The sequence below is a fragment of the Adiantum capillus-veneris genome, chromosome 13 (genome assembly GCF_014529385.1).
Source record: "Adiantum capillus-veneris isolate H3 chromosome 13, ASM1452938v2, whole genome shotgun sequence".
NCBI lineage: Eukaryota > Viridiplantae > Streptophyta > Polypodiopsida > Polypodiales > Pteridaceae > Adiantum > Adiantum capillus-veneris.
In genome coordinates, this window is record NC_140943.1 from 6,050,397 (window position 1) to 6,073,043 (window position 22,647).

The window sequence follows — 22,647 nt, forward strand, 5'->3', positions numbered from 1 at the left end:
AAGAAGGAAGAAAGAAAATTATACATGTAGTTTTTACAATGAGTCTTGAAGGATCATGCTCAACAGAGTCCGAGAACATTTTCATGCAAGATTTGCACCGTCTCTGAAGCTAGACATGAAGGAGAGATCGATTTAATTACAACTGATTCAAAGTGGTGAATACATGATTTTTTTTGCCTGCACCTTGCCGCACGTTTAGAAGGCTGGGAACTTGCCTGTGCACTGTGTGCGAGCCTTGAAGGCTGCAAGCACACAACTAGACAGTCCTAACAAGCTCAAAGAAACAAAGGTGTGTCACTCACCACTCAATGCTTCCGTCGTGAAAGATCCTGTGCTGTGAAGAGAAGGAGCCGCCACCTCGCCGTGCTCAACCGCCTTGCCATCGCCGTAATGTTCAATCACTCTCTCTCTCTCTCTCTCTCAAGCACGCGCGCACGCGTGCACACACACACACACACACACACACACACACACACACACACACACACACACACACACACACACACACACACACACACGCGTGAGCACACAAAGGATAAGGAGACATAGATGGAGCAAGAGCACTTCTTAGCTTACACCTCAAAGAATGAGAATTTTTAGGTCAAATGGACCTTTTATAAGAGTTTGACCCATTGACACATGGACGCCCATAGTGGCCGATCGTTGTAAAATTACCATAAAAATAAGATAAGTCGTGCGTCTCTCATCGGTGATCACCTACACACCTATTGGACCGACAAGCCCGGCTTATGACTCAATCAAATAAATAATATGCGTCCGTCGAAGGTGATAGGGTGTCTGTGAGGGTTAACATGCCCCCCTTCCTGATGTAGATTCCGTCCTCAAAAGCCATTGAGATGAAGCCCGTTTGTCGAGGTGGAAAAGAATCCGAGCCTTCTTCAATCACTACAAAATCAACCAAAATTGGCACAATAATTGCATTCTCATATACAATTAAAAAGCATATGCAGTTGTAGGCACACAAATTGATTGGTAATAGAATATTAAACAATTTTGTCAGTAGTAAACATTAAACTGTAATATAATCAAACGCATAAGTAGTTGTAAAGGTCAAAAACTAAACAAGTCTGGGATCGCTAATTTAATGGTCGAAAGGCACTAGAGGTCAACTATTAATACCATGGGCAAGCTTATCAATTTTCCCTGGTCAATTAAACAGTTTAATCGTGAGAGCCAAGTATTTCATGTCCGCGGGCTGACTAGAGGATATACCTAAAAGACTTTGTAGTTAAGCTACAATAAAAGTAATTGCTCATGAAATCATCAACTGACTCATTTCCTTTTCTTTGACCCCCAAAGTCTTTTCACATTGATTCAATTTTGATGCGTGTGCTTATTTTGTATTCCTTGGGTTTTTTGCTTTTTGAGGAAAAGCACCCACACTGGGAATCTCTGGGCTATGATACCATAGGCAATACATGTGAGTGAAATACCAAATCAAGCTGGGATTTCTCTTCCAGCTTAAGATTTTACATTGTGGCACTTTTGATTTTTTTTGTTTGTTCGGTTTTAGCATTTTAATTTTGTAACTTTGGGGGGTCATATAACACTGCTACCCTCCCCAGGCTCATCACACTAGTCAACTCCTTCTATAATACTCAAGCTAAAGGTCAATAGGGACTAAGCCCACTAGAAAGCCCTAGTACATTGCACACAATGCTGCCTAAATCAGATTAAGAACCTAAAGTAACCATTGATTATTAGGAAGGCATTGCCCATGGTATTAAAATCTGTAACGCCTAACTTGGTCAAACTAACTTAGTGAGAACAACCCGCATGACCTTTGTTTTAGATTCATTCACAATCAGCCCACTACGCAAGCAAAAGTTCTCAAGGACAACCATAGCACTCTCAGATAGAGACAACTTTCCCAATTGACACCACACTCCATATGACAACAGATTATATTTAGCACCCGTGTCTAATAAGGCGTTATATAGCACTTTCCCATAGGCGCTATTTAGTTCAATAGGATATCGTAGAGGTGTGTCATAGTCCAACCAATCATACTCTATTTCAATGTGGAATGCATGTGTAACTCCAAGGTTGGCCTCTCGTTGGCGTCTTATGCGTTGTTGTTGCTCCTTAAGCTAAGCTACGCGCAGACTAGGAATTGCAAATTCCCATGCATAACTGCTTCTTGGCCATATACCATTTTGAATGGTGTACAATTAATAGCCACTTTGTAAGAAGTACGATAAACCCATAGAGCTGATGTCAACTTCAAATCCCAATCCGTGCGATGAGCTTCCACTGTTTTGGTCAAGATAGAAATTAAGGTCTTGTTAGTGCTCTCAGCTTGGCCATTTTTTTGTGGGTAATATGGTGTAGATTTATGGTGAGCTATCATGAAGTTGGTTGTGAGTTTCTTTATCACTCCATTTATACAATGAGTACATTGTCACTCACAATTTCAAAGAGACAACCAAATCTTGTAATAACGTTCTCAAAGAGAAACTTGGCAATTGACCTTGCATCAGCCTTGCATGTCGCCCTGGCTTCCGTCCACTTTGTCACATAGTTAGTGGCCACAGTAATATATCGAGATTGAGTGTTTATGAACTGCGAGACTAATTGGGCCTACAAAGTCTAACCCATTTTTCAAATTGTTGAGTCACCTTGATAGGATGCAAGGGCATCTTATCCTTCTGTTGTGTGATCTTGTAACATTGGCATTCATCACACCCTTTGGCAAAAATTGATGCATCTTTGAATAAGGTAGGCCACCAATAGCCTGATTGCAACACCTTTCTAGCAGTTAGTTCCCCTGAGAAATGTCCTCTAGTGATACCGATGTGGGCTTCTTGCAGTATGTATAAATACTCATCCTCATGAGCACAACGTCTAATAATATTGGCCTTCCCTAGCTTGTAGAGAGTTCCTGCAATTAGAGAATCAGGTTCACATTCTTTTAATAGTTTTTGAGCTATATGCTTACGAAGCTCCTTGGGTGGAAAACCATGGAGTAGAAATTCCACAATATTCTCACTCCATTCACGCATGGCCTTGACTAGGAATAGGGAAGTATCGGGCAATTCATCGTCGAATCTAGTAGTGGCTTCACCATTGGGTATGCGAGACAAATGATCCTCCATGACATGTCTTTTACCAGGTCTCACCACAATGATAAAATCAAACTCAAGAAGAATTAACAACCATCGTGTAATTATTCCCGTGGAACAAGGTTTACTTACTAGATACAACAATGCTTGATGATCAACATAGAAAACAAACTTTTTGGCAAGAAGGTAGTAGCAAAATTTCTTCAATGCATAAATCATAGCTAAACCTTCCCTCTCTATAGTGGTGTAGTTTCTCTTAGCAACATTTAATTGACGACTTGCAAAGCTAATGGGGTAGTCCAATTTATGTTCTCTTGGTTGAGCTAGAACACACCCAATAGCGAAGTTCCATGCATCAATATGCACATGGAAATTACATTCCAATCAAGCACTCGTAGAGTGGGAGCGCTAGTTAAGGTCTTTTTCAATGACTCATAAGCATGATCACACTCTGCGGTCCAGTGGAACTCAATAAGAAGTTTGTACAATGGATGAGCTATCTTTGTAAAGTTTAAAATAAACCGCCGGTAAAAACCAACATGGCCCAGGAACCTTTGAACTCCTTTATAGTTTGTAGGTGGTGGAAAATCAACAATGGCCTTAATTTTACTCTCATCTGTGGAAGTCCCATTTTTGGACACTATATGTCCTAAAATGACTCCATGTTTAACCCAAAATTAGAATTGGAAAGGGTTTAAGGAGATGCGATACTATCTGCACTTCTCAAACACTTTTTGTAAACATGATAGATGTTTCTTCCAGGAGGAATTAACACAAAGGTCATTTTTGGACATTGTATGTCCTAAAATGACTCCATGTTTAACCCAAAATTGGCGTTTGAAAGGGTTTAAGGAGATGCGATACAATCTGCACTTCTCAAACACTTTTTGTAAACATGATAGATGTTCTTTACAGGAGGAATGAACACAAAGGTCTTTTAAGAAAGCTTCGCAAAACGCCCTCAAGTATTCTCTAAAAGTAGTGTTTATTAATCTTTGGAAGGTAGCAGGGGCATTGGTTAAGCCAAAATCCATAACACAAATGCAAACACTCCAAATTCGGTTATAAAAGCCATTTTAGCTTGGTCCTCTAGCGCAATTGTGATTTGAGTGTATCCAGGTTACCCATCTAAAAAGCTATAAGCTTCCTTCCCTGCAAGCACATGTTCTGAATATGGCAAGGGGTAATGGTCCCTCCTAGTGGCGGCATTGACCTTGTTGAGATCCACGCACACTCTGAGTTTCCCATTCTTTTTTGGCACAATAACTATTGGAGACACCCATTCTGAGTGCTCAATAGGGTATATGAATCCGCACTTGACAAGCTTTTCAATATCTTCTTGATCAATCTTTGCATACTTATGATTCACTGGGTAGGGTCATTGCTAGACCGGTTTAGCCATGCTATTCATGGGAATTGTGTGTCGCACCATGGAAGGTGGAACAACTTTCATATCATGATATGTCCAAGCAAATATATCTTTGAACTCCTTGAGAAGTTATTTAAGTACACACTCCTCACCTAGGTCTGATAACTCTATTTCCTTAACTATTGCGGGACCATCATAGACTCCATTGATTCCATCGATAGGTTTTCTTTGGGCCTTTGTATACACAACCTTACGTTCCTCTGTGGTGTAGGATTTGAAATGATCAAGTGCATGGTGTAAGTTTGTGGGGTCTTGTTGCTCTATGGGCTGTGATTTCTCTTCCGCTTCCTTTCTTCCGCTTCCTTTTGTTGTTGAGATAACTCTCGATTTTATTGTCTCCTGACGGTACGGCTAAAGCTTTTCTGTAGCCTCTAACTGTGCAATGTCAATGGGTTGTGGACTACACCACATAACGCTTTGAAGGTATTCACCCCATCTACCAGCTTTCGATGAGAATCACATGCCTCTATATAATAAAGCCATTCCTGTTACCATATACATGTGGTAGTGATGTGTGTGAACACACTAGGACCGCCGGGGCATTTTTTCCCTCTTTAGGAGGTTTTTTCCCCCGTGCATTGTATATACGCCCATCACTCTAGGGCTATCTATCTTTCCATTGCACACTAAGTAATACACTCTCCATTGTGTGCCTTGAGCTTCCTTCGTCTTCTCCAAGCTGTGTGTGTTTCTCTGCAACCCTAAATCCAACAATTGGTATCAGAGCAGGTCACGTCCTCTCGGGCTTAGTCGCCAGCTGCTCCAGCACACGCCTGCTTACTTTCTCCGATTTCAGTGAGCTTTGGCGAGCGTTCGCAGGTCGACAAAAATTTTGGGGAGACTTGAAGTGCTTGGTCTGCTCAGAATTTTGATTTGGGCTCATTTCGGCCTCCGTTTCCACTACAGGCAGTACTGCATAGTCTATTTCGTCATTTTGTGCATAATTTTTGTCAATGCCGTTTTCTGCATAACAGGTACCTTATAGTCTTCTATGGTTTGTGCTATATAGCACAGGTTGTTCCCGCTCCGTTTCTCCTATTTTCGGGCAGTTTTCACATCAGGTGCAGCATTTACCATGGCTGACAACAACAACACAAATGTGTTCAAGATGTTTGCTGCTGAGGACAGGTTGGATGGGGAAAACTACCCTATGTGGGCTTATATGATGCAACATGTTCTTGTGTCAAAAGGTGTTTGGAACATTGTGCAGGGCATTGATGTACGTCCTGGTTTTGAGGATGTAGGCAATGTTGAGGATGTTGCAGGTCTTGCTGCAAGGATTGCAGCTGTTAGAGTTGTTTTGCCTATGGAAGAACAAGCTCGTTGGGATGTTAAGGATGCGCAGGCTCATGCATTGATTGCGTTGTCTGTGAAGCGCACCATTGTTCCTCACATCCGTTCAACAAAATCTGCAAAACAGGCTTGGGATATTCTAGCAGGTCTTTATGCAAGCCGCAATGAGGCTAAAATTGCTTTGCTACGTAAAGAGATGGAGTCGAAGATTATGCATGAGGAAGATGATATGGACACTTTCCTTGCTAGTGTCAAGGATATCAATGAGCAACTTATTTCTGCAGGTGAAGTCATTTCAGACAGTTCCCTTGTGCAGACTGTTCTTGATGCCTTACCAGATTCCTACCAGACTTTTGCTAGTACTTGGAGACTTATGACCCAAGGAAATCCTGAAGTTGTCAAGTTTGATGCATTATGCACATTGCTATTGCAAGAGTCACTTTCCAGAAAAAATAGGACTAGGCAGCGTGCAGTTGAACAGGCATTTATTGCTTCTCAAAGAAAGGGTGGTAACAGTAATGCAACCACTTCTTATGGTTCTGCTACGAGTGGCAAAAATTCTGTTCCTAATGCTTTTGCTGGCAGTACTTCGTCTGGCAATTCTAGTGATAAGGACAAAAAGAAGATGCGTTGCCATTATTGTAAAGCCAATGATCACTTGATCAAGTCGTATCCTAAGTTGAAGGCCAAAGAGGCTAAGAAGAAAGAGGGTGGTTCCACTGCAAATGATGGTTCCACTACAAATGCAGCCATTGTTGAGTCTTCTGTGAAAGCAGACTGTAATGAAGATGTTGATGCAGAATGGGCTTTTAGCGCAGAGTGCACTTACAATCCTGCTGTCCATGATGCATGCTTGTCAGTTGCTGCAGATTCACATGTGTGGTGTTTTGATAGTGGTGCTACAAATCACATTACCTCACATTGTGAATTGTTTACCTCTCTCGAGTCTGTCCCTCATGGGAATTCATTCACTTGTGCCAACAACGCCTCTTATCCAGTTCAGGGAGTTGGAAAGATTGTGCTCACTGCTGCTAATGGCAGTTCCTTCACACTTGTTGATGCACTTTATGTACCTGGGATCAAGAAGAATCTCTTGTCTGTATCCGCACTTGACAAGAGGACAAAGTGTGCAAATGTAACAAGGCTTTGTATGGGTTGAAGCAATCTCCTTGTGCTTGGTATGAGAAAGCTGACACTCCTTTGGTCAAACAAGGCTTTCGTAAAAGTCCAACAGAAAGCACATTGTATGTAAAGCGTGAGGGTGATGTACTTCTCATTGTGGTTCTTTATGTTGATGACTTGCTGATCACTGGACCAAATGAGAGACATATTGCTGAATTTAAGGCTGATTTGAATGCTACTTTCAAGATGAAAGATTTGGGGCTGTTGCATCATTATTTGGGTATACAGTTTAAGCAATGTGATGGTGGTATTGCCTTGTGTCAGAAAAGTTACATAGAGACATTGCTATGTAAGTTTGGACTTGAGGATTGCAAACCTATTGCCACTCCCATGGAAACAAGTTTGAAGTTGAGTCTACATGATGCTGGTGATCCTGTTGATGTCACTCTTTACCAAACTGCTGTTGGCTGCCTCATTTATGTATGCAACACGTGGCCGGATATTCAGTTTGCAGTCTCACAGGCCAGCAGATTTATGCATATCCCAGGGTCTAAGCATTGGTAGGCTGTCAAGAGGATTTTCCGCTACCTTAGTGGCACTTTACATCTTGGCTTGTTTTATCCCAAGGGGGGATCATTGCCGCCAGACTTACATGCTTTTTCGGATTCAGATTGGGCTGGTTGTTTTGACACGCGAGTGTCCACAAGTGGTTTTTGTTTCATGATTTGCAGTTCATGTATATCATGGTTGAGCAAGAAGCAACCTACTGTGGCCACTTCGAGTTGTGAGGCTGAGTACAGGGCAGTCTTCACAGCTACGGTTGAGTGTGTATGGCTCAGACGCCTTATGGTTGATTTGGGTGTTGGACAGGACACTGCCAACACTATCTACACTGACAATCAGAGCGCATTGGCAGTTGCGAGGAGAGGCTCTCAGTAGGAGAGATCAGCTTGGCTTATGTGCCAACACAGGACAACCTTGCAGATCTTTTCACAAAGGCATTGTCTTGTGAGAAGCTTGAAGCTTTCCGCAAAGATTTGGGCTTACTCCCCTTTGTGGACTGATCCTGTCCTCAGGGCATGGCAATTCCCTTTACTCATGTGCCAGCTCTCGTTCACCGCATCACTCCAGGGGGGATTTGTTACCATATACATGTGGTAGTGATGTGTGTGAACACACTAGGACCACTGGGGCATTTTTTCCCTGGTTTTTTCCCCCGTGCATTGTATATACGCCCATCACTCTAGGGCTATCTATCTTTCCATTGCACACTAAGTATACACTCTCCATTGTGTGCCTTGAGCTTCCTTCGTCTTCTCCAAGCTGTGTGTGTTTCTCTGCAACCCTAATTCCAACAATTCCATGGTAGATTTCTTTTCATTTATTCTAGCACACATATTTTCTCGATAACGTCGCCTCTTATATCTCTTACTCTTCTTGTCTAATTTTTGATTACGGTTGATCTCTAGTGAAGAGTCACTATATGAATCGCTACTTGTGTCTTTTGCTCTTCTTGATAGATTGTCATCTAGGGTACCACTGGGCCCTGAATGGTTTGTCCCCACATTTGCACCAAGATTTAACTCACATTCTTCATCCTCAGAGTCGATTTCAATTGATGATTCTGACTCTGAATCGTGTGGGCTATAGTCTTGTGAGACGCTACTGGTTCCAATGTCAGTCAAGCCTTCATCTTGTAGGTCATCAAAAGCTATATGTATTGATCCTATCAAATTTAAAGGTATAAGTTGTGGCATTTCATCCCCCTCAAGTGTTACCCAGATTGTCCCTCTATTTCGCAAGTGTCTATGGTTGTTGCTAGGTAGACCCAATCCACATTGTCAGACCCAGTCATCCCAAGTAGAACATCCATATAAGGAGAATCTTCCCCAACATCAATGTCCATTTTATACGTGTAATAATACTACAATGGGGCTGAGTGAATTGTGGTGTCAGATCTATGATCAATTATAAATCTGTTTCCTAGAGGATGTACCCAACCAGTTACAAGATCAACTCAAATGACAGAATCTTGGAACTGCAAGTAGACATGGTTTTTATACCAGTCATGCACCATTTTTTCTTCCCTCATAAAAGGACGTCCTAAGATCATTTTAGATGACATAGTGTTCTTGGAAAAATCCATAACAATGAAGGTATTCCTTATTTTTTGTCCAAAGACCTTGATCTTGAAATCTTCTAGCATCCCAATAAGCTTAACAATAGTCCCATTGGCCATCTTTACCACTATGTTTGTGGTCCCAAGGTGAGGTCGCCCCATAGTTTCCCATCAATTTTTAGTCAGAATGCTAACTCCAGCGCCACCATCAAGGATTCCCTTCACAATTAATCCCTTGGTAGTGATTGGTATGGTTGCATTGGATTCATCACCTTCAAAGTATTGTCCCAACTTGCTAACATGTATTTCAACAACAGAGTTCTCATCTAGGTTGGGTTGTGGATCTAAGTGTTCCTCCTCCATAGGCATTCCCTAGCTCCATCCATCCATCTGTGCAAATTGTGGTAGCCCGACTTGTAGTTCTCCATTGAGGAAAGCTTGAAGAGCTAAGAATAGCTCGGGGTCTCCATATAGTTTGGACATGATGGTGGTTCTAACTTCTGAAGCCATGAAATCCATCAATTTGACAATATTTAACGGCACCTTTTGGGCTTCAGTCCTTAGACGTGGGGAAGATGGGATCTCCATTTCTTTGATAGGGTCAAGTAATCCCTCTATAAACATTCTCTCTAATAAGAAGGGAGTACGTCCACTTTCCCATGACTTAAAGTCACTTTCTTCTTGGATGACACTTGGTATGGCTAGTGGTCTATGGACTTTCTAAGGTTGCTTTTGCGTAGGGAACATTGTGTTGGTAATCTGGATCTGCCTAGGTGTTGTCTCTAGATCCCTTTGGGTCTCTTCTACCAAACTCCTTAATTGCTTGACTCGCTCGATCTCCTCTATAGGTTTTGAGTTCCTATCTTCTCATTGGGTCCTGGCCATTGTGGCTCATGACCATCTTTCTTGTTTGTTTCTTTCCTAGTGGTCGTGTTGGTCTCCATGGTTTTGCCTGAATCAAAATCCTCTTTAGCGTCGTTCATATATAGGGGTGGTCACCAGTCCCTGTGTTGGTCTTTGAACTGGGGTCTGACTTCGCTGCTTTTGCCGATCTCTTCCTTCGTGTTTTTTTCTTTTTCTGAGATTGGGCAATTGATGCTGTGTCTCTTTCTTCAAAGAATATATTTTTGGTTTTGGAGCATCGATCGTGTGAGTATATTTACTGGTATCACATGTGTACTTTCTGTTGGTTCCTTAGTAACCTCAATTAAATTCAATGGTGTTATCTTTGGCGCATTTGGATTATTAGGACATTGGGCAATAAAATGATCTATGCCACATCGATTACACATGAGTATCGGCATTGTAGGTGTGCTTGCTTGATTGGTTTGCATCAGTGTGGCATTATTTTGTAATCTAGTAGGACATTCAGCTACACAATGTGGACCTCCACACTCATAGCATTGAAGAGGTGGTCTCTTGGCAGTGTAATTGGTATTTTGGCCTCTTGCCGCAAGAGCAGCTACTTGATAGACAAATTTAACGTGTCCTCAGTAGTCCTCCATGTAGTATTGTGGATTTTCTCCAAGTGAGTCAATCCCATAGGCAATGTTAGGGTCTATATCTTCCTCACAGCCTTCCAAACCAACAATAGATGACCCACAACCCACTTGATTCATAGAAGTGATTCTCGGATGTGGTGGTTGCGGTCCTAGTACCGGAGGTGGTAAGGGTATTGTTTGAACAACATTTTGGGCTCTAGGGACCATGTGTTGTGACATTTGTTCAAGAGGCGGGGCCGGCATCAATGTAGGCACTTGAGGTGTATCCGTCCATGCTAAGGTTGGTCTATTGGCCATCGCACATTCATATACTATGCAATCCTTAGCTTGATGACCATATCTCCCACATGCATTGAAATTCGCATTAAATTCTACAAGTAGGGCATTCAGTGGTACTATGTGGACCATAGAAAACTGAGCACCATTGTTGCTCCCTTCTTGGATACATATGGTTGTTTTGTGGAGCATGATTGTCTCTAAGACTCTCTTGAATGGCCTTGGTGAGATCTTCTAAAGTCATCTCATATATCTTTGGCTCTTTAGCAATAGGCTTTATGGTCATTGACTCATGCCTTGATGCTTGCGAGCTAGTAGATTCAGGCTCAATAGACAGTCTTTCTCCTTGAATTATTAAGTTATCCTCCAGTTGGATCACATTGGTGGTGACTGCTTCCCAAGTGGTGATTCCTCTAATGACTAGGCCATTGTAGACTCATGTTGTAGTCCCTTAATGAATCTATCGAGCAATTGGCTATTATTGAAGCACTCATTTGGATTACAACGAGAATTCAAATGCTTCAAACGACTAATAAAGTCTCTCACCGACTCTCCTTCCTCTCGTTGTGCTTTCTGGAGCTGAGATGCTACACCCCAAAGTACTTCCTCTCGTATGTACTCTTCTAAGGACAGTCTCCTAAGAGTAGGGTAAATCATTTTTTCTTCCACCCTTAGGGTTCTATACCAATCTCCATTCTTCCCACTTAAGGTTAAGCTTAAAGCATTACTCTTATGCAGGTCATTGTGTTCTCCTACAAAATCTCATATTTGTTTGAACACTTCGATATGCTTTCTCACATCCTCGTCTCCAATAAATTTTTGTGTGAGCTTGGCTATCTGTACTGCTTTACTTCTAGGCTCTCTATCAGGCGTGTTACGTATATTCTTAGCAATAGGCTGATTGATAGCTTGAACAAAGGTTGCCAAGTCACCTAAGTGAGCAGGTATAGTGGGGACAGGCGCTCTCGGGACTGCATGTGGAATGGGGGTTGGCATTGGGCTTGGCGTATATGCCACCCTTGAGTAGTCTTCAGTCTTATGATATACTATACACACTACTTCATATATAAAGACTAGGACCTTAAGTGAAGGGAGGGCATGTGGACAAGTTCCTTAAGTCCTCCACCATTCTTTTCACACTCACCCTTTGGATTTACTAATTCTAGCCCTCTTCCCACCTAGGAAAAGACTAGTTTTAGGATTCCGAGGGCTGTACGTAACCGAATTGGGGGCTGTAAAGCATGACACGTCCCTCTAGCCAAGACGCTTGTTTTGAGCTATCACACACCATATTCCATGGCTTGGTTAAAAAAGGGACCAAAAATAACAAAAAATTTGGGTTGTAAACACCTAAAAAACTAGGTGAGCGGCCTTCACAGGCACTCACCAACACTTCTAGAGTGTTGAGGTCACATGCACCTACACTCTGGTCGTATGCTAGAGGACGAGCACATAGAGAGTGTCTCCGTTTATTCTAGCACTCATTATTCCTCCACCCTAGGCTCTAGGCCCTTAGCCGGGAACCCAAGGTAGTACCACTCAGGACCCACATATTGCGTCTAGTGACTCTTCCTCTGACTACGACGTCATGGAGGGTTACCCAATGCCTAATCTCAAAAGCTCAAGCCAAGACATGCTTGCCATGGGCCCACGGTCCGGGCCGAGCGTGCTTAGTCGCTTGATGGGAACTTTTAGTAGAGCCACTCGCTCCGAATATGGAGCTAACAATATAAATGAGGGGGGTGGTGAAGTAAATTCGCCATTCATGACCAACGTAGACCCCATGCTCCTTGAGAGTGTGCACGTGAATACTCCATTCACTGCACCCCTTGACTCTTCAGAGCTATTCCCCTCTAAGGTTATATTACCGGATGATAGAAGCCTTGCCGAAGTGCAAGAGGTTGAGCGGTATATCATTGCGGCTAGGGAAAAGGAAATCAAGAGTTTATGTAGGGTAGAGCAACGAAGAGAGCTAAAGGCGAAGGCCCCTATGTCAACATCCATGCTAGGAGAGCAATCGAGTGCGCCTGAATTAGCGACCACTAAGTGTCAACCCATAGAGAGTCACATTGCATCTAGTTCAAAGGACACCCTAGCACCTCAATCCTAGATGGAGCATTTCTAAACGAAAACTGGGAGTATGAACTACAAATGGAGACTTAAACCGACCTATAGACATGTCACACATATCACATGGGTTGGTTAGATGTCCTACAATCCACAACGGGTGCTACTAGTATAGAGGATCAACAACAAAGAGTTTGGGAGGTCATCCATAGGGTTATTGAGTTGGAGAGATAGAACAAGGGGATCCACATGCCTTCAACGGGTCTCATAAGATTCTTGGATACAGGGAAGGCTAAGCAACCAACTTTATCACAAATGGAGTCTCCCTCGATAAGCCCGATGAATCCTCCATATGTTGTTTCACCAGGGGTTTTGGTACAATCTGAGCCCACAAGTGATAGCTTTACCTTTCCAAGTTTAGCTCATCTTTCTCTTGATGACACCACGGCTACCATGCCTACCCCAGTGATGGGCATGACAAAAAACACGCCATGGACCTCATTTGTTAGTAAAGCACCGCTACATGGTAGCCCAATGCTTGCAACAATACCTACAAGTGTGTATCAATCATATGCACCTATAGGTCCTCGTACTCATGTAACCTACCCCTCCCATTGTTTTAATAACTTATGCTCCACAACCACAACATCCAAGCTCTTATTTCAATGGGACCATACCAGCTACCACGTCTGCTAGGCCTAGGGCCACACATATGAACTTTTGGCCACCACATGGCACGACACCGTATCAAACTTGGAGAGGCCTGGGCTTGGGCTTGGGCTCGGGCTCGGCCTCGGGTTTTGACCCCGATCCTTTCTTTTAAAATAAGTTTGTTTAAATTTTCTTTTTTTATTTTGAGTTTCTTTTTAGTTTCTTTTTTTTTGTTTTGATAGACATTTTGAGCGGTTTTTAATTTTTTTACTTTTTAAAATTTTTAAATAAAAATCATTCTTTTCAATGGATAATGTTGCGCATGGACGTCGAGCTCACATGCGCGCACAACAACTCTATGTACCTCTGTCTAACCTACTTGCACAGCTAACACACATCTAACACATTTGATTAACACTAATTACCTCTGCTAACACACTGTCTAACACAAAACTGCACACTCAGAGATACAGTCAACCTTCTCACTGTCGACTCTACTGCTCTCTGTATACTACACATTACTGGTCTAAGTACTAACTAATAGATCTGCTAACCTTGCACATTACAGATCTAACAAATGTAACAACAACAAGTACAATGCAACACTTACAGAGCTTTTAAAAACTTGCTAAAACTGCGCATTATAGTCAATTAACAGTTCTATCACAAACTCAGACAAAAGCATGAAAACAAATGGAAAAAAGGCTTCCAGAGGTAGCACTGAGTGCTCCTCAAGCTTAATGCAAGGTAGTCCCCGGCAGCAGCGCCAAAAATGTGCGCTTGCTGCACGTGTCAAAGGCTGGAATCTTTCCTGTGCACTGTGTGCGAGCCTCGAAGGCTGCAAGCACACAACTAGATAGTCCTAGCAAGCTCAAAGAAACAATGGTGTGTCAATCACCGCTCAATGCTTCTGTCGTGAAGGATCTTGTGCTGTGAAGAGAAGGAATCGTCGTCAATCCCATCGCAATGCTCAATCACACACACACACACTCTCTCTCTCTCTCTCACTCACACACACACACACACACACACACACACACACACACACACACACACACACACACACACACACACACACACACACACACACACACACACACACACACACCTGAGCACACGAAGAAGAAGGAGATAGAGATAGATCAAGAGAACTTCTTAGCTTACACCTCAAAGAATGAGGATTTTAAAGTCAAATGGACCTTTTATAAGAGTTTGACCCATTCACACATGGGTGCCCACAGTGTCTGGTTGTTGCAAAACTACCATAAAAATAAGATAAGTGGTGCGCTACTCATCGGTGATCACCTACACACATATTGGACCAAGAAGCCCTACCCATATCATAAAATCTAATATCTAACCAACCCAAATGATTTTCTCATATTAAACTGATCACTTAATGTGGGAGAACAAACAGAAACAAGGGTTAAGATACATATGTGCTTATAGATCTATTTCAACACGAGGCCACTGGTAAAGGGGCCCAAATTAGAAATGGTCTATCAAAGAGCAAGGCTAACCAATGGAGCAAAAGACCTTAGGGTTGGCTTCATTGAAGCCTCTAAAGGTAAGTGTTAAAAGCCTTAAGACATAGTCTTTAATTCTTAAACTTTAGTCAATTAAGGTCCAAGAAGGCAAGGGGGCAGCTTGCTTAAGTAAGGGCTGTGATTAAGTAGGGGGCATGCCTGCTTACCAAGTTCACAGAACTTGCTACAAAGGAGGGGGGAGCCCTACAAAGGAGGAGGTGAGTAGTGTGTGCACACCTCACCAAGGGCCCATACTCTCATGACAGGAAAGGGGCTACACATCAGGTGTAGAGGCACACTGATCAAGCAGGCAAGGGTTGTGCTTAAGCAAGGGTTGTGCTTAAGCAAGGGGGGTGCTAGCTTAACCTCACAAGAGGGAAAGAAGGAAATTTTTCAAGAGACTACAGACCTTGCCCCAAAGGGAGACAAGCTCTCATTGGCTAGAGGGCTACATGGCCCAGTGAGCTTCAAGGGAAGCCTATGAAAGGGGGTCAACCAAGCTACCTCTCTCTCTCTCTCTCTCTCTCTCTCTCTCTCTCTCATTTTTGAGAATCCCATGAGCCATCTCTCTCTCTCTCTCTCTCTCTCTCTCTCTCTCTCTCTCTCTCTCTCTCTCTCATTCTTCTCTTCACACACTCTTGTGAAGCAAGAACTTCATCTCCTTCTCCAGGCTTGAGAAGTTGAGTGCCTACTATAATAAGCTCTTGGCTATGGATGCAAATCCACACAAGAGAATGCTTATGCTTGCTTATCAATCTCTCTAATCTACATTATCACTATGCTAAGCTATACTACAAGAGCTATGAGTGATTATGTGCAAGGGGGTATTGCTTTCTCATTGAGCTACTTCTACTTCTCTCTTCTTCCTCACTCCCTGCCAGCTCTCCTCACCTTTCATGGTGTTTGAGATCTTGAGATTGAGGCTGGGCATTTTTCAAGTTCATGCTAATCATGTTTATTGTGGTTGTTATGCTAATGCTTGGTGAGTGAAGGTTGCCATCTTCACCTCATCAAGAAGTCTCAAGGAACACAATCAATTGTATTATTGTAAACAAGTCTTCCATCATGGAAGAATCTATAATACAAATGTCTATTGGAGGGGGGACTGGCTCCAACTAATTTGGTCCTCTATTGGTGTCAATTTCTCTGAACTCTGACTCTCTTTTACAACTATTGTTCATGTCATGTTAATGAAGTAATGTGTTAGTGTTGCTCTCTCCATCCAAGCACTTTCTTTCTCACTCTATATCTATACACAAAAGAATGCTCAAGGAAATGCTCAATATGTTATTCACTTTCCGCTCCAACTCAAGTTAAAAGGCTAATCCCATTACATTGGTATCAAAGCATTTGGTTTCTCTTTTCTTGCTTAAGAAGAGAGGTCCTTAAGTAGCCTATTAATGGCATATGTTATTAAGTATATGAGGGTAAGTGGAACTAGGATCTATTATCGATTTTGTTGAGCCCACTATGTGGGATATGGTGCACACCGCGAGAGCTTTGGACTTAATAATGGAGTCTTTTTAGACTTGCCTATGGATTTACCATTATTGAGCCATAAGAAGTTCGAAAGGAGATAGCCCTCGGCAACTCTGTTATGTTAGACCTACTCCTCTACTCTCTATAATTAACCACTTCGACCTGTGGGTGTAGATACTTAAGAGCCGATTTTCAAAGGCTAAGAGGAGTGGCAACTAAGGTTTTGAATTGCCAAAGCATACAGTAAGTACATACATAAATTTTATTAACATGCCTGACAATAATCAAGAGAATAGAATGAACATTGATAGCTTTGATTTTGCACATGAAGGTGCTAATGATGATGCCCCCATGTTTGTGAACTATCTCATCACTAGGTTGTAGCAAGCTATGGGCAACCCTGCTTTGCAAGCCAAAGTTACTCAACAACTTCGTGCTTATGGAATTTCCCTTCCTCTCCAAGAGGAGAGGGAGATTAGGAGGCCTCTTGAAGAGAACCCCGAAAGAAGACTCTCTCCCATTCGAGAGGAGGAATCCAAAGAGCAAGAAAGAAATGAAAGTTTAAGTTCATCTGAAGATGTGGCTCCACGAAGACGTCGGTCTAAACAATCGCCCACTCCTCTCAAGAGGGAAAAATCAACACATAGTCGTTCTCCTTGTCACTCCAAAATGGAAGAGAGGAAACAAAGGAAGAAAAGGGCTAGGAAGAGGTCACCCTCTTCTCCTTCTTCTTCACCTTCCTCCTCTTTTGACGAAAGCTATGGCTATTCTCCTAGAGAATACAAGAGGGGAGGACATCCCAAATCATTCCCTGCATGGCGTAGGTCCCAAAAGCTAATGAAGTTCAAACAGGGAGGAAAGAGTATCTCTTTTCTTACCTATGATGGCACCTTTGGTGCTACCGACAAAGTGTTGGACTTCATCCAACAATTTGATGCTTCCTTTGGAGACGAGGGCTTTATGGAGTCTTCCAAGCTACGCCATGTAGCTGTACACTTTCAAAAATTAGCTTGTCAATGGTGGGCTAGCCTTTGTGGCAACGGTGAAGACCCAAAGACATGGAAAACTCTACGATTTTCCATCATGAAGCAATTCCTTGCAAGCGATGCAAAGGACAAAGTGCTTACCAAATGGCGCAGCTTGAAGCTTCTCTCTCATGAGTCTATTCACAAGTATGTAGACAACTTTTGGGATTTACATCTCAAGGCTACTGTCTTTCAAAAGATAGACTTTGCCGAGCAAAGGCAACAATTATGTGTGGGATTACCTGAAGAGATGGCCGAATACATCAACTCTCAACGGCTTGGTACTATTAGCGAAGTAATCCATCATACCATGGTTGCTTCATGCATCAATTTCCATCAAGGGGCTCAATGAAATGGTAAGCCCATGGAAAACAAAGACAAAAATGATGCAAAGGGGAAGACCAATGCTCAAAATTCTTCACAAGGTACTTCCACCAAGAACAACAACAACAATTGGTCAAAGGAGAAGGGAGTTTACAAAGGTAAAAACAAACTCTCCTGAAGAACTTGAAGCTTTTCGCAAGGACCATAAGTGTTTCAAGTGTGGGGAGCAAGGAGATGGCTATCGTTCTTGCCCCAAGAAGAATACTCACAATGAGACTCCTAGGGCTTCCACCATCGAAGCTCCAAAAGAGGATGCTCATTGCAAAGGATCATCACTTTCCTATGCTTGGGGAAAGGTAAGAGAGCATGATTCCTTCATCTTGTTTGACCTTGGTTCTACTCACAACTTCATATCAACGGAGTTGGCCACCAAGTTGGGCATTCAAGCTTTCGAGATGGGAGATATAGTAACAACTGATGCAACTTTCAAGGGACAACAAGTCTCAATTACTCCCTTGATTGGGAAGTTGAGGCTTCATGTCCAAAGTTATGTCGACAAAGAAGACTTCTTCATCTCTGCTCTAGTCCAACATGAGGATGCTATCCTAGGGGCGCCATGGTTTGATCGCATGCCTGTCAATATGAAGTTCCCTGAAAGGAGAATCTACTTCACCTATAGGGGAAAGAACATGTATATAGATGCTAGTGAGCGTGGTTGCACTATTCCACTTGTAAATCCTCTTGCTTTTAATAAGTCAATGAAGAGCTTAGTTTTTGCGTACATGATTTTTTTCAAAGAGTCTCTAAAAGATCCTAATGTTTCATCAAATGTAAATGATAGGAATCAAGAAGAGTTAGACTTGTCAAATTTTTTAATGGGATTCCAAGATGTGTTCATCAATGATATCACTACGGACTTACCTTCAAAACGAGGGGATGATGACCATCGTATTGAGCTCCTTCCACGAAGCTCACCACCTAAGAAGCCTCCTTATCGAGTCTCTCAAGCTCAACAAGGGAGATCATGAGGCAAGTACAGGAATTGGTAGACAAAGGGATGGTGAGGCCTAGTTCCTCTCCCTTTTGTTCTCCAGTCCTTTTAGAGCAAAAGAAGGATGGTACATACCGTATATGTGTGGACTATCGAGCACTAAACCATATCACTATCAAAAAAAGATTTCCTGTGCCTTGGGTAGAAGATCTATTTGATAAGCTACAAGGCTCTACCTACTTCAGTAGGATTGACCTTAAGAGTGGATATCATCAAATAAGGATAGTGGATAAGGATATCCTAAGGACCGCGTTTCGCACAACGTTTGGTCTTTATGAATATCTAGTCATGCCTTTTGGCTTGACTAATGCACCAACTACATTCAATTGTTCAATGGAGAAAATTTTTAGACCATACCATAAATTCACTTGAGTGTTCTTTGATGATATCATCATCTACTCCAAGTCTTTGGAGGAACATAAGCAACATTTCCAAGTGATTTTTCAAGCATTGAGGGAGAATAAGCTTTTTCTCAACCAAAAGAAAAGCGAATTTTTCCTTCAAGAGATTCAATACCTAGGTCATATTATCTCTCAAGATGGTATCTGTATGGATCCATCAAAGTTAGAGGTAATAAAAGCATGGCCTAACCCAAGGAATCTACATGAGCTAAGAATTTTTATTGGTTTGTGTGCATACTATAGACGCTGCAAGAGATTCAATACCTAGCTTGATGACTAAGGTACTTGAGGTACTTGTTATACTTAATGAGGAAGTTGCTTGAGAAGCTTCCTATGCATGGGGGGTAAGATGCTTGAGTCAAAAAGAGACCCTACACACTTAATGAGGAAGCTGCTTGAGAAGCTTGCTATGTATAAAAGTCCCAAAGTTAGGGGAATCTTTGACCAAACCTTCCACACACCCAAGGGGCACCCCTTTTCTAAAAGGGCACATGGGATACATGTCAGACTCTCACTAAGCTTAACCACATGGGGTGCTTGAATTCTATTGGTTGGGCTAAAGAGAGGTCCAATGAGCTTCTACTTACATCCAACAAATATCTAGATATTTTCAAGCTCTCTCTCTCTCTCTAAGGGGTAAGGAGGACAATTGTCAAAAGACTACCCATGTACTTGTCTGCATGCTGCATGTGATTGGCTAGGGGAAGAGGGGTCCAATGAGATTAAAGCATGTGGAAAAGCTACCACTTGCCCAAAGCAAGGAGGGGGGGTGCTAGGGGCATATACTCCACACACACACACACTCATTTGGAGGGGCATTCTCACTTGGTGAAAGTTGAGAAACACCACCTCCTTCTCCAAGCTTGTGAGAAGTGAGAGCCTACATCAACACTCTTGGCTATGAAATGCAAATCCAACCAAGAGTCATGCTTCAATGCTTAAGCTTGCCATCTTCCCCATATCCATTACTATGCTATTATGTATGCTAGCAAGAAGAGTAATGATAAGTGAGGAACTATTTCTTTCTCCTATGGAATGTTTCTTCTTCCTCTTCTCTACCCTCATTCCCCGCTAGCTCTCTCCACCTTCGAAGGTGTTTGAGGCCTTGGGACTGAGGCTTGGGATAGTTAATGCTTTCTACAAGTTTATGTTATGCTTGTGATGCATGAAGCTTTCCATCTTCATTGCATCACGTAGGTCACAAGGAACACAAAGATTGTATTGTACCAAGTCTCTCTTGATGGGAGAAACTATAATAAAAATGCCTATTGGAGGGGGGACCGGATCCATATGAATCCGGTCCTCAACTATTGTCATGTTCTCTAAACTCTCTCTCTTGCAAAAGTATTGTTCATGCCAAGTTAACTAAGTACCATGTTTATATTGCTACCATCAATTAAGTTCACCCACAATGCTCACAAAGTAATCTCTTAAAAATGCTTCACCTATTTTCCTAATTCCGCTACTCTCAAAGTTCATAGGCCATTTTCATTACAAGTGACTACGACTTTATCTATTCGACCTCATAGTCGAGGACAACTATGATTTCAAGAGAGAGGTAATGTCATAAAATCTAATATCTAACCAACCCAAATGATTTTCTCATATTAAACTGATCACTTAATGTGGTAGAATAAACGGGAACTAGGGTTAAGATACAGATGTGCTTATAGATCTATTTCAACACGGGGCCAATGGTAAAGGGGCCCAAATGAGAAATGGTCTATCAAAGAGCAAGGCTAACCAATGGAGCAAAAGACCTTAGGGGTGGCTTAATTGAAGCCTCCAAAGGTAAGCGTTAAAAGCCTTAAGACATAGTCTTTAATTCTTAAACTTTAGTCAATTAAGGTCCAAGCAGGCAGCTTGCTTAAACAAGGACTGTGCTTAAGCAGGGGGCCTGTCTGCTTACCAAGTTCAAAGAACTTGCTACAAAAGAGGGAGAGAGCCCTACAAAGGAGGGAGGTGAGTAGTGTGTGTGCACCTCACCAAGGGAAAAGGGGCCACATGTCAGGTGTAGAGGCACACTGCTCAAGCAGGCAAGGGCTGTGCTTAAGTAAGGGGGGTGCTAGCTTAACCTCACAAGAGGGAAAGAAGGAAATTTGTCAAGAGGCTACACACCTTGCCCCAAAGGGAGCTAAGCTCTCATTGGCTAGAGGGCTACATGGCCCAATGAGCTTCAAGGGAAGCCTAGGAAAGGGGGTCGACCAAGCTACCTCTCTCTCTCTCTCTCTCACATTTTTGAGCATCCCACGAGCCATCTCTCTCTCTCATTCTTCTTTTCATACACTTGTGAAGCAAGAACTTCATCTCCTTCTCCAAGCTTGAGAAGTTGAGTGCCTAATACAATAAGCTCTTGGCTATGGATGCAAATCCACACAAGAGAATGCTTATGCTTGCTTATCAATCTCTCTAATCTCCATTATCACTATGCTAAGCTATGCTACAAGAGCTATGAGTGATTATGTGCAAGGGGATATTGCTTTCTCGTAGAGCTACTTCTACTTCTCTCTTCTTCCTCACTCCCTGCCAGCTCTCCTCACCTTTCATGGTGTTTGAGGTCTTGGGATTGAGGCTAGGCATTTTTCAAGTTCATGTTAATCATGTTTATTGTTGTTGTTATGCTAATGCTTGGTGAGTGAAGCTTGCCATCTTCACCCCATCAAGAAGGTCTCAAGGAGAACAATCACTTGTATTGTAAACAAGTCTTCCGTCATGGAAGAATCTATAATACAAATGCCTATTGGAGGGGGGACCGGCTCCAACTAATCTCGGTCCTCTATTGGTGTCAATTTCTCTAAACTCTCACTCACTTTTACAAGTATTTTTTGTGCCATGTTAATGAAGTAATGTGTTAGTGTTGCTCTCTCCATCCAAGCACTTTCTTTCTCACTCTACATCTACACACAGAGGAATGCTCCATTAAAAGGCTGATTCCATTACAGTCCATGACTCAATCAAATAAATAAAATGCGTCCGTCAAAGGTGATAGGGTGTCCGTGATGGCTAACAAACCAAATCAATGTGGTGAATTCATGATTTTTTTCGCTTGCTATTGTCAGGCTTTATTTTCTTCACAACCCTTCCTAGTAAACAAAAAGTTGACAAATAATTTTTTTTAATGGTAATTGTTGAATCATGACCCATGCTTGTTGTCCACAAATTGTCAATTTTTTCTTGTTAATAAAACATGTAAGGGGCATAGAAACTACCTTTGCATATGCATAGGCAATGTCTACGGTTCATAGAATCATGACACATGCTTGTCATCCACAGATTGTCAATGCTATCTTGTTAATAAA